The sequence below is a fragment of the Acomys russatus genome, chromosome 4, assembly GCF_903995435.1.
Source record: "Acomys russatus chromosome 4, mAcoRus1.1, whole genome shotgun sequence".
NCBI lineage: Eukaryota > Metazoa > Chordata > Mammalia > Rodentia > Muridae > Acomys > Acomys russatus.
In genome coordinates, this window is record NC_067140.1 from 32,212,830 (window position 1) to 32,226,451 (window position 13,622).

At 38.8% G+C, this 13,622-nt stretch overlaps 1 protein-coding gene across 2 annotated transcripts in view; it reads right to left on the minus strand.

The window, feature by feature from the left end:
* The window catches only part of Hsd17b12 (hydroxysteroid 17-beta dehydrogenase 12), a 142,617-nt gene that overhangs the window by 76,575 nt on the left and 52,420 nt on the right, over positions 1-13,622 (minus strand). The window lies entirely within an intron of this gene.

The window sequence follows — 13,622 nt, forward strand, 5'->3', positions numbered from 1 at the left end:
ACTGGGGATTTCAGCTGATAATAGCATGTGGCCTAAGTTTACCTATCAGTACATGTCTCTGGTCCAGATCTAGATTGTAGGGACAGCATTAGGCACGTGAATCTAGACTGGAAAGGGGAGCACTAGACATATGGATCTAGCCTGGGACAGGGCGTACCAGGCACTTAGATCTAGATTTAGGGGGAGGAAGGAGCACCAGGAATGTGGAAGAGCACTGTGTACCTTTCATTCAATTTTGTTTGTTTTTTATTTTTTGAGACAGGGTTTCTCTGTGTATATCCCTGGCTGTCCTGGAACTCACTCTATAGACCAGGCTGGCCTCAAATTTAGAGATCCACCTACTGAGTGCTGGATTAAAGGTATGTGTCACTGCAGCCCTTTCATTCAATTTTGCTGTCAATTCAAACAGTTCTTTTAAAAAAAAAAAAAAAAAAAAAAAAAAAAACAATGCCTACTTTAAAAATAAGTATGCAGCAAAATAATTAGGTCTCAAACCCAAGACAAATGGCTAAGATGCCTATTAACATATCAAAGCTGACCTGCCAGGTTCTTCCAGCACCCCTCAGACCCTACCTGTTATAGGGTCCTCCTGGCTGGCATACCCAGCCTCCTACTCTGAAAGCTCCAGCCCAGGGTTTGGACCGCCCTTCCCCCAGCTGCTCTTCCCTATAGAATCCAGCATTCGGCTATGTGGTCCTTTCAGCCTCTCCACCTTCTAGCTCTCCCTTGACCCTTGCCACCCTCCTCACATGGCCCAGTTCAGGGTCATGTTCACTCTCAAGTCTTCCAGATGCCTCTAGCTATGCTCTTCCTCATATCTATAATAAACCTCCTGCACCATACCTAGGCGCAGTCATGTCCTTCTTCTTCTTTTTCTTTTCCTTCATTCAAAAATATTCTATAACTCAACTAAAACAAAACTTTCTCCACAAAGCATTTCTCAAAGGATTAGCAGAGTCTTATTTTCCTCCCCAATTAGAAACAGCCTATATTCCAATGAGACTTTGTTCAAACCAAGAAAGCTATCACTAGCACAGATTTATTTCCATCCACAGGGCCACAAACTTGTACTGTGGATACTTACCTCTTAGACACATTGCTATCCCTCAGATTTTGTATAGCAGTACTTCATTTCCTTCATCTACCATAAACAGCTGCCTTGCTGCTATGTTAAATGATCATTAAGCCAGTTTATAATCAGGACAAGAAAAATTAATCAATAGCACTTTAGTATTGTACATGAATATGCAACTAAGTACACAGTAAAGAAACTATGAAAATAAGCATTCCATTAGGGGAAGGTTTTGATTATAGGTTAGCCAGAGGCATCTGGAAGAGTCCAGAGTGAGGGTTTGGGGATGGTGGTGGAAGCAGACTGGACATAGCCAGGGCTATCTGCAAAAGAAGAGAGAATAGAAAAAATAGTGGAGGAGCATCATGCAAGTTATAAGGACAATAAACTAAGGCAGCCACCGGGTTTGGGGAAGACAGCAAGAGTAAAGTCTGGGAAGAGGCTGTCATCCACAACCAACTAGTGACCCATATATATGTATTCCATAGGTCTCCTATATTCCAAGTGCATAGAGTGTTTGTACTAACATTTCCAGACACCAAAGCGAAAATAATGGAGAATGTGTATACTGTATTAACATACCCTACCCAAAGTATAAGCAAATCTGACTCTCAGACTATTGAAGTAATAGAACCCAAAGAAATGACAATCTTCTCAGGAATCTCATCATGGGAGAAAGAAAAGGCACCAGCCAGAGGGGAACTTATCTACCTGAAAGAGATTTCAAACAGTTCTAACAATTTGTCAAACCACCATACAGGATGAGACTGAAATCCAGATAATGATGAGTCAGAGGTAGGTGGGACCACACCTTGTTGGGCCTACTTAGGTTAGATTAGATGAGTGATTTAATGGGTTTCTTGGTCCCACTTTCCAATGGAGCCACACTGAACAACACCACCACCACCAACAACAAAACCCTCCTTTTTCTGTTTTCCACTTTTAATTTGGTTCTTTCGATTGGTTTATTAATGATGGGTTGTTGGACCTGACTAGGAGCTCAGGTAGTGATCCGCAAGTTCAAAACCAGAAGAAATATATCGGAAAGTAAGATCAATCCCCACAAAAATGTTCATGCCATGCAAAAACTCTACACTGCCTTGTAAACAATGCTGAATTTCTTTCTATGTATGCCAAGAGACCTCAATGAATAAGAGGCTGCACACTCAGTGTCCTCAGGGCCCAAGTATGTCTTTGAGTACCATTAGGTATAAAGAGCTACTGGAAACCAGATACGATATATCCCTTCAGAAGAACAACTTTGCCATATCTCCAGCTGATGGTCACCCTACAGGAATGTTGGGCCCACTCAGGAATACGAGATCTTTACATTTTCAAGAGAAAAAATAAATTAAAATGTATGTAATGAAATAAAATTACCTGATTTTTTTTTTTTTTTACAAAGGGTAAGCCATCTATGGAGTACTGCTTAGGAATATAGCCAAGACACTGCTAACAAGTCCCCCAAGGAACCAGGCAAGAGATAGGACTGAGACACCAACAGAAGGCTGGCTTGTTAGAGAGGCAGACAGTGCCTTTCTCTGAGGAGGGAAAGGTAAGATATACACAGACACACGTGGAGGCGAAATAAATCCCTGACAAAAGGAAGCAGTGCTAGAGAGATGGGGAACTATCCATAACAATGGCTTCTGCACTTCACTGCAACAAGCCATTTTCAAATGTAAATTAAAATTTATGTGATGTGAAACTCAATACAGCACCCTCAGCATAGCATCAATGTGCCTGAGGTTCACTCACCCACTATCCAAGTTTCAGAAATAAACAGCTGCCAAGTTTTAAACCATATGAGTGGCCTGACAAAACCTCATACCATTAGGCTCTATTCTACCTGGGTCATGACTCAAATCTTTGTCCACCACACCCATGATGTATATGCTCCTTAACCCTTAGTTAAGGGTAACCAACTGTGCTAATGTAAGCAATCCTTACCGAGAGACCTCAGTGCCCAACACATAAGAGCAGTAATGCAAAAGTCATTAAGCATCAAAGGCCAGAATAACTATGTTACTATGTCAGAGCCGCAGGACAGACAGGGAAAAGCATAGTATACAGACGGTTCAAACTGTAGTTTCAGTATCCATGAGGGGCACGTGACTATATAAAAATTGATCAAAGTGACCAACTGTAACGGAGTAAGAGATACAGAGCCTTAACCAAAAGAGTGCCCCCGCATTGCTGGTCCAACATCTACTTATGCAAGCAGTACTAACGGTACACAAAGATCAATAAAGACTTTCTAGCAGGGTTTAATGAGAGCAGCATCCCCCATTAATTCTGAAACCAGAATCAAACGCTCTGATTTAAAAGACAAGGTTAGAAAAAAAGTAAGTACTAAAAGAGCATTTGGATCCTAATTAACACCACAAACTGAAGGGTTGGAAGATGTAAGAACTGTCACAAACAGGAAAACTGGACCTGGAGCTAGATGGTCTGTCTGTGACTGAAGCTCAGCTGAACAGCCTGCTGGGTGGTCCTGGGCAATTTGTACATGTGTCTTCATATGTGTATTCATAGTTATTCTAAGGATTAAAATGTGGATGTACATTTCATTATAGATTAGGAAATGATGCAAATATTAGTGCAAGACCATTTGCTTGTACCAAAAGTTGTCTTTAGGTCTAACTTACTAATTCAAAATAAGACAGGGACAAGTGATCCATTCTAATCAGGATGTGTCTGTCTCTTAAAGATGCAACAATACTGTCACAAACAAGTCAGGCTGCATTTCTCCTCCTGATGCTGCATTTTGGACTGCACCATGCAGAAGCTACCAGTTATCCAGCTACCTATTTTCAGTTTATTTAACAACACTGAGGAACAAAAAACACAAAATGGTGAATTCTGCCTACTTCTGCCACTAACCTTGGTCTTTCAGACTTGGTTTCTTAATATATAAATAAATTACCCTAGCCCAGACAGTGGTGCATGCCTGTAATCCCAGCACTCAGGGAGGCAGAGGTAGGTGGATCTCTGTGAGTTTAAACCCAGCCTGATCTACAAAGTGTGTCCAGGATAGCAAAGGCTACACAGAGAAACGTCTCGAAAATCCAAAAACCAAAAGCTAAACCCAAAACAAAACAAAACAAAAAACCCTATCAGAAGTTCCTAAAAGAGATTTTTAAGAATCATGTGAGGAGGTGCTAATCAAATGGTTCAGCGGATACAGGCTGACTACCAGGTCTGCCATTTTAAGGTTTATCCTGGAACCCACATGGTAAAAAGAACAATGCCCCCAAGCTGCCCTCAGTCCTCCACACATGTGTGCATACTCACACAAAAAACAATCTCAAAAAGCATTTTAAATCAAGTGACGAGTATGTTTCCAAAACTACATGTATTTATAACTGGACATTCTGCAATGGGGATATAGTTATATTGTGGCTTAATACCTTTTCAGACACTCCAGTGATTCAGACTTAGCTGGACATCTATGGTTTTAAGTGGAAGCAAGCACAGTGCAAGTTTGCTCCCTGTCTGTACTGCTCAGTAGTAACTAATTTTTTTTTTTTTTAATGTGAGGGAACTAAGAAAATCACAATGTGTAAAAGGTTTTCATAGACTCATTTCTTACTGGACTAGGTCGTTTAAATTATCTCAATATCTGATTCTAAGATAGTTATGTAACAAAAACTATATTCAATAAGTAATGGAAAAAATGAGATTACCAGGACAACTGGTAACTGACAAAAATATATATAATTTCATTTTATAGTGACCCATTTCCATAAAAGTTTCAAAGTACTTTCTCTTTCTGATGAAAAATTAAGCAATACCCTTATAAAACTACTTACTACATTCTATGAACAAGATCCACTGAGGCAACAACCAATAGCCTGCAGGTGGGAGGAGAAGCACCAGTTGCCCATTTAAACCGTGCACACTCACTTCAGAGTACCTTGGTCCCACATCTCCCAACCCCCACAAAAGAAGGCCTTTTTATACAAGTCACAGAACCATCAATAATCCAATTGCAAAGACCACTCACTGTTTGACAAAAACAGAGGCAAACATTTTAATTAAGAGGTACGGCTAATGTTTGGCCATGATACAGGGCACTCCCACATGCCTCATGCCAGCTGTAGAAGAGCAACATTCAAGCAGCTGACTTAATTGGAAATGCAAACCAGCACATTCTAATTTGGCTGGGCTAACTAATTGGTAGGTATGCACATTTCTAACAAAATGCCCACCCATATTACAGACGATGCTCTCTAGATGAGTAAACGACTGATAACAAAAATTAATGAAGCTGAAATAAACTACACTTGGTGAGAATGACCACTCGGGCAGATTTACAACAGGGTCTCACATTAGCTTAGACAACTAGAACATGTGCGCCAAAATTAGAACATAACTAAATAGCAAAGCATCTTTTTGTGCAAATTTAAGAAGTCAATGCATTCCACAAGAGCACCACAGTCAGCAACATAACCCTAAGAAATGCCCACTGTCCCCTGAATGAGGTCAAACTGCTGTAAAAAGTACAGAAGGACTGGGGCCTTCGCTTTAGAATCTGATGTAAACCAAAACATTTATAGCCCTGTAAAAACAAAAATTACTTTTATCAGAAAATCTATGACAGTTAAAAAAAAAGAAAGGGGAAAAGGTAGATCTATCTGCTGCCTTCTATAGAGTAAAACAAAATTACTGTTTTTCTTCCAACTGAAAAAAAAATAGATAAGCAATGATTTTGACATTTGACAACAGACAACAGACAAGGCAGCACTCCCTTAGAGAAATGAAACAAGTGGTTAAGCCTTACAACTGTCCTCACTACAGCCTGGAGAGATTCTCCTCAGTGGTGAAGAAGAGAAACTCAGAACTTAGCTATCCATCCTGAAATGAGGAACCAGTATACAAAGTATTAAAAGTCACTACAGATATTTTATGTTTAAGAATTGAAGAAATAGAGATAATGATTTATTAAAATCATAAAATAAAATTTTATATACAGAGAAAAAAATTTGTCTGGATAAAAAACTTGCAAAAACAGACTAGACACTGTAGGAAAATACATGAATGTAAATTCCTATCAGTAGTATTAGCTAAAAACAAATCAGGGGAAAAACAGGTAAAACACTAAATATAGCATTGATGAAAACTGAAGTATGAAATAAAAAATATTTAAAAAACTAAGGTTCCATATTTTCCCAATTATTACAAAAATCATAAGCTTAACAAACTACAGGCAAGACAAAAAGAAAGAAAATCACACTAAGAGGAAGAAATTACAAAAAGGTAAACTATTTACAAAGAATCTTTAAAGAAAGCAAAGGGAGTGGAAGTTTCTACACAGTCACAGTGGTAAAATGGTAAGAATGATAGATACAGGTAATTTTGTTTAAGTTGTTAGAAACAAGGAAGCCAACACAAAGTGCTGAAAAACCGAACCACACCCCTAGCAAGCTAGAATTTTATACCCAGATAAACCGCCTTTCAAAAAATATAGAATTTTACAAAACAACCTATAAAAAAATACTGAAGGCAATCGAGGTAAGGGAGTGAGAGGCATAATTCCCGAGATTCCTTATTGAAATCATCTATACAACTTTTCAAAAGGACCAATATTTACAACTAATAAACTAAATGATGAAATAATAAAAAAGCATATAGTTAATTAGAAATATAGGGAGAAAAAAAATGAAACCAAGAGCAAAGGAACATGATAAACAAAGAGTGAATTGACAAATTTTTTAATCCAGAGGGTTTAAATTCAGATTACTAGCTCCTTTAAATATAAAAGAGAATTCGAATAATTTATAGAAACTAGTTCTATAGTTACTTAAAGCTAATAAGGAAAATGAGAATTATCAGACAAAGGCAATGATTCTGACGCTTTAAATGGCTTGCAAGGTCAGGAAAGCATGACTTCCGTAAGCCTACTGTGTAGCCCAGGCAGGCCTCGCACCCCTGGCCCTCCTGTCTCTGCTGGGTTACAAGGATAGCCCACTACACTCCATCAGCTGACTCTGACTTCAGTGCCACAAAGCATGTAACTTGCACAACCTGTGGAGAAATCAAATGCCATCTGTTTGACAAAGTTGGTGCCAATGAGGATTCTGTTCCTCCGTAATGTGAACTTTAATATAATCTCTATGTTGACTATAAAACACAGCACACATCATAGATCAATAATGAACCATCTCTTTTGGTTATGATGGACAAATTCTAAAGATTAAGATTCATTTAAAAAAAAAAAAAAAAAAAAACTCCAATTAGGATGGCAAACTCAATGCACCATGTGTATACCAGCTTATAGCAACACAACATAAAGTTATTGTTTTAAGGCAAAATTGGAAGTACTAACTAGCTTAAATTTATGTTAAATTTGGGTGTAAGACATTGACATTAAATAGCTTGGAACCAGTTGTTGAGGAGAAAATTGACCTTTGACAATATAAATAGTTGTCCTGTCTCTTCACCCTCTACCCTGGCAAGCAAAGGCTCCTGATTTCCCAAGAACACTCCCTTCCAAAACAGTCTTCACTTTTCTGAGCTGATGTGTTGATTTCTGCCTCTTGCTGTTGAATATTTTTAAAAGTTTGTTTCTGAAGGATTTAAATCTCCATACAACAGTTGTTTCTCGCAGCTGTGTTTTCTTTTAATTCTATCGCTCTGAACTAAGCCCAGAGCCATTTCTACTCTTGGCCTCTCTCCTATGTGACTTACATTTTGACATAAAGCTAATTTCCTAGCAACTCTTCATGCTTTGTAAATGTCTTTACAAATTTGGGCCTCAAATTAAAAATTAAAATTATTTGTTACAATACATTTTACACCAAAAAAATGTGGTCCTTCCTAGATAGGCATCAGGTAGTATCACTGGGCAGGATACCCATTTATGCAGTTCACTCTCCATTCTGTTCTTTAGCTCTGCACTGCTGGAAGCTGCTCTCAAACAATGAGAGATGGTCAACATCCTAATCAAGGTGTAATTAATAATAAGTACAATTTGATATGCAACACTTCTGAAGGCGGATAAAATATCCATGATCCTCTGCAATGGCAGGACACTGCAAATAAAATAGTTCTTAAGTTATGTCTCTAAATATAGAGTAGTCTTGTTACATGGCAACAAATTTAAAACATACTTTATAGAAGTCTCTAGAGTTTTCACTATCTTTGGTATCCACAGTAAGGCTCGTGCCCTCAGGATAACCAGTAACCAAATCAAAGTAATTTGTTCTACATTATATTCCACCCTGACCATGCTAATTACAATAATAAAATTTAAAAGTTAAGTGGTTCCTGCCTTCCCTACGCTTATCTAATAGCCCTCACCACATCCCAGAGGTTAAAAAAATCTGAGTTCCAAGGAAGAAACATGAGAAATGGCTAAGTGGATAAAACACTTACTATTATTTTCAGAGGCCCCATTCAGTTCTCAGCATCTATAGTGTAGCTTACAAACAGCAGCAGGTTGTACTTTCAAGTGCAGATGGTACTTCTGGACAGTCTCCATGCTATATGGAAGTTACCCAGCATCAAGTGGAGTCCAATGGGACAGGGAGGGGGCAAGAAACAGAAGAGTAGGGAGTATAGTTGCAGGGTAGGCAGGACACAGTACTGTACACTAAACACAACACATATGAAAACTTAAAAAAATAAATGAATTAAGATTTTATAGAGAAAAAGTGTGGCATAGCTCAACAGTAGAGCAGATTCTACTTGATAATGAGACCTTAGAGTTCACCCATCCTCAGCAGTAACGGGGAGTGGTAGAGAGAAAAAACTCCAAACACTGGGCTCCTGACTGCTTTGATGAACAGATTATGGTAACTATGTGCATCTCAAGACTAAGTCTTCAAAAGGCAGGTGTGTCTGCCTGGTTCTTCTGAAGCATGCACTGTAGAGTAAAATACTATATGAGAAATCTAACTACCCAGTTGACCATGCCACATGCACTCTAGAGGACAGTCAAGAGTGAGCCCCACCTTCTAACAGCATCCTACCATGGCATCAGACCTGTGAAGGAAGCTATCTTTTCCACACTAGACGATGCAACAGCTGCACATCACCATCCCTGTGCTAGCAAAATTCTAAGTAGCAGGACTTAACGAGCATCTGAACAGTGGTTGCTTTACCACAGTTAAATGTATGGTGGTTTGTGATGCAGTGATACGGAGACAAACATAAACCAGTGTGTGGGCTTAAAGGAGACTGGTTTTGTAGAAAAGAACATATTCACTGGTTTGGTCTGCAAGACCAACAAGAACAATGGACAAATAAGGCATAATATATCTCTATTGAGTCATTTTATTTCATATGGCAAATTTTGCATTGGCTAGTAGGAATCTATCTTCCTTCCTACCAGGACATAATTAACTAGGACATAGTTAACCAGGATCATGTCTGATGCATTCATTTAGTGTCAAATCTCAATTCAGTGTGACAAGCTCACCACTGAAAAAAAGGGATTTCACTCCCTGTACAGATCCAATGCTGAGAGACTTGTAAAGAATGAATTTTGGAGGTAGCACAGAATTATGCTTTCTGGAAAAACCAAAAACTGGCACGCTAAGAGATTTAAAAAAGAAGGTACTGCCACAGCTAAAGGTACTACAGACAAAACAAGTGGAGGCAAAATGGATGGGTCTGATTCCTAGCCTTGAACTGCATGTTCCTGGATTGCAGAGGTGATTTAAGAAATATAATTCACAGGCATATGTATTTCCTCTCAACACCATGGGCTTCTAATTACACTAAACATAAAACATGAAGGGCTTTTATGTGCTCACTGCTGCCTATTGCTGCCTCATGTAAAGAGGCTAAATGTAAGAGGACAGCAAATTAATGATACTGTTACTGTATCAGAGAGTTCTGAACTATGCTGAGGAGGTTAGTTGGCAGGCAAGGGCAGTGTCATCAGAGTTTGAACTCTGAAATGCACATGGTGGAAGAAGAGCACCAACTCCCACAAGTTGTCCTCAGATTTCCTCACGTACACACACCAAATTCATTAACTAATTGACACAAGAGAAGTAAGTTTTAATAGCTATAATGTAGAATTATCAAGACAGCTTGGGAGACAGAGGTATGCGTGTCACCAAACCTGATGAGAGGAGCCCACATACTGTTGGGTAAGAATTGACTCCCTACAGGTTGTTCTTGCAGCTCCATACACTTACCACCACACATGTACACATGCATGTGCACACACACACTAAAATAGTGAATGTTTTTTTTTAAAGTTTTAAAACAAACTTACTTTGTTAAATTTACATTGCACTTGCACTGATTTACTAAAAAAGGAAAATGAACTTTTTAAAAAAACTTAATCTTGTTCCTCTGTTGACTGGAAACCAGGAAATTTTTCATTTGCAAAGGGTCTGTAATGGAGAGATAAAAATCATGGAATAAGAGCCATCCTAAAGCTTCAACCAAGAAATAAATTACAAAACAAAAACATAACCACCCTTGTTTGAGTTTCATCAGAAGAGCTGACTGCCACAGGATCAGCTGAGCTGTAACTGCCACCAGCTCTAACTGCTATGAGCTCAGGCTGCTCTGTCACAAGGCAATGACCAGCACTTATTATCTGTCTGTTCAGTTAAGTCAAGTCAGCTAAGAGCCAGTTTGCATGTCAGAGTTAGGAGCTGAGATTTGAACCTGGGTTCTCTAGAAGAATAGTGCCCTAAACTGCTTAGCCATCTCTCGAGCCTGTGAAATGAATTCTTAATGTTAGACTAAGAAAATCAGAATGGGGCTGGAGAGATGGCTCTGAGGTTAAGAGCACTGGCTGCTATTCCAAAGGTCCTGAGTTCAATTCCCAGCAACCACATGGTGGCTCACAACCATCTATACTGAGATCTGGTGCCCTCTTCTGGTGTGTAGGTGTACATGCAGTCAGAATACTGTATACATCAAAAATAAATCTAAGAAAGAAAGAGAGAGAGAAAGAGAGAAAGAAAATCAGAATGGGCCAATAATTTTTATATGACTCACTTACCAGAGGACTAGGATTTGATGATTAGCTCATATACATGGAGGGGGTTTAGTTAACCCCCTGGGCTGACTGAAAGATGGGTGCTATGACAGTCTGCATTTAATGGCATAAGGTAGAGGCATAGACCAGAAGCCTCAAGAAAATTAGAATGATGAAGTTGACTTATCATTTGTCCCTTGTGCATATACAATCCTGCTACCATTATATCCCCAGGAGGGCCCAGGGGATGTTTCCATCACTAAGGCTTCACTATCATATACTGGAGTGTTAGTACAGAGCATCACAAAACTTACCATACAAAATAACTTTTCTGTTATTCTGTTACTAGCCCTTTGTCTTCTTTGTAGCACTTAGTGCACATTGCAGCTACTTATTTATATGCCAGGGTTTTATTTGTTAAGGTTTGAATGTTTTTTTTTTTTTAATCATTTGTTTTCACTGCCTCTTTCACTAGAGTACAGATTGCAGGAGAACAAGGATGAATCCTATTTGTTCATCACTGTACTTCAAATGCTCACCACTGAACCAAGTATACAGGCATTCAATAAAAGGTATTTAAAGTATAACCAAAGAAATACAGTGTAGTGTATGTAAACACGTTTTTGTTTTGATTCTACTTGTGTGAGGGTGTGTGGTGTTTGTCTACTAGAAGAGGAACAGCCCCTTGTGGGGACATGGTCTTTGCCAACTGGTTAGAAGGGAGGTATAGACATTAAAGAACCCCAAATAAAGTAGGTTTGTAAAAGCTCAAAGTCTACAGCACAGTTTGTCTGTCTTTATCAATATGTGGTCCTGGTCCCTGCATTCTCCTGGAAAAACACACTCATGAAAACATCATCCTCTCAAAAAGAAAATTCACATGTTATTTAAAGTTTATCACAGGGGTAGGAATGCAGCTCAATTGGTAGACTATTTGGCTAGCATGTACTAAGCCCTGGGTTCAACTCCTAGAACCACTTTTAACTGGGTGTGAGAATGAACAGTAATCCTAGTACTCAGGAGACAGTGACAGGAGGATCAGCCTCAAGGCATCCTTAACTATTTATGGAGTACTAGGCCAGCTTGAAATACAAGAAGCTGTAGCTCAAAAACTTATGATGTTTATAGATTCCCTGTAATGTATATGTATTTCATCAGCTTATAACAAGATATGCTGCTAGACTTCTATTTAAATGCATATTTTGCACAGAAAAAACCCAAAATATTCTATTTAAAGGTCAGTTCAATAAACGTCTTTTCTTCCATGAATATATTTGAACAGAATCACACTATGCCCAATATTCATGTCACCTCAAATTGTAAGTTAACCAAATTATCAAATATCATCAATTTGTATTTCAGGACTCACTCAAATTCTACACACATTGGCACATTTCCAAAGACTGCCCTAAAGTAGCTTTCTTTACTATTGAAGAAACTGTAAATTCACTCATACCAAGATTTCAAGATTCAATATTACATTTAATCAAAACTTCCATTTTCTAATTATGAACCTTTATTTGTAGCTACTAGCAGTTGCTTTTGTTAAGAATGAATTTGTATACATACCAAATACATACAGCATTCCCACCACTTTGAGAGTTAATAAAACATAACTAACTGCTAAGTACTACAGAATGAGACAAGACCAAGACCCAAGCACTAGCTTATATTCTTCCGCTCATGTGTGTCTACCCCAGGCTCATTGATGTCACATATTAATTCAAATTCTAACTTCAGCAAAAACTGCAAATCAGTCCATGTCTCGGTCCTTCAGAACTGCATTTATATAGTTGAAATCTTAAACATGAAAATGCCAAAAGATCTACCAAATGCTACACACTAAATGTTTGGTTTGTAAAGATATGTACTCATAGTAAGGTTCAAAAATCATTTATTTTTTGAACCCCATATGCTTAATATGAGGAACCTCCAACTAAAACTGACTTTGGGGTTAGAGTACAACCAGTTAGGGTTAGAGTACAACCAGTTAGAGTTAGAGCACAACTTGGCCTTCTTGTGGCCCTGTGCTCCACCCTCAGCACCTGAAAACAAAGTCTAATGTACAATCTGCTCACCAAGACTAGATAATGTGGAGAAAAGTACCAGACACACAAATCACAAAGATCTTAGATCAGAGGAGAGGACATCCTGGGATGCTGATTGTGGGAGATGGGCATTTAAAAGAACTCTTTCTCATCTAAACGGAACTCTGTTAGCTGGTTTCTCAGAAGTCACTAAAGCATGAATCACAGTTACAAACAGGCATTATAACCAATTTAACATAAACCACCTACAACAACTCATTCACCAGTCCTCTTTGTAGGGTCCAGGCTGTGTCTTGAGACTGGATCTTAAGCCAGGCGTGGTAGTACACGCCTTTAATCCCAGCACTCGGGAGGAGCGCTGTGAGTTCGAGGCCAACCTGGTCTACAAAACAAGTTCAGGACACCAAGGCTATTAAATAGAGAAACCCTGAAGGGAGGGAGGGAGGGAAGGAGGGAGGGAGGGAGGGAGAGAGAGAGAGAGAGAGAGAGACTGGATCTTAGATTCCTTGTCCAGATACCATTTCTAGCTTCAGGTTCAGCTCTTTTAAAGATACAC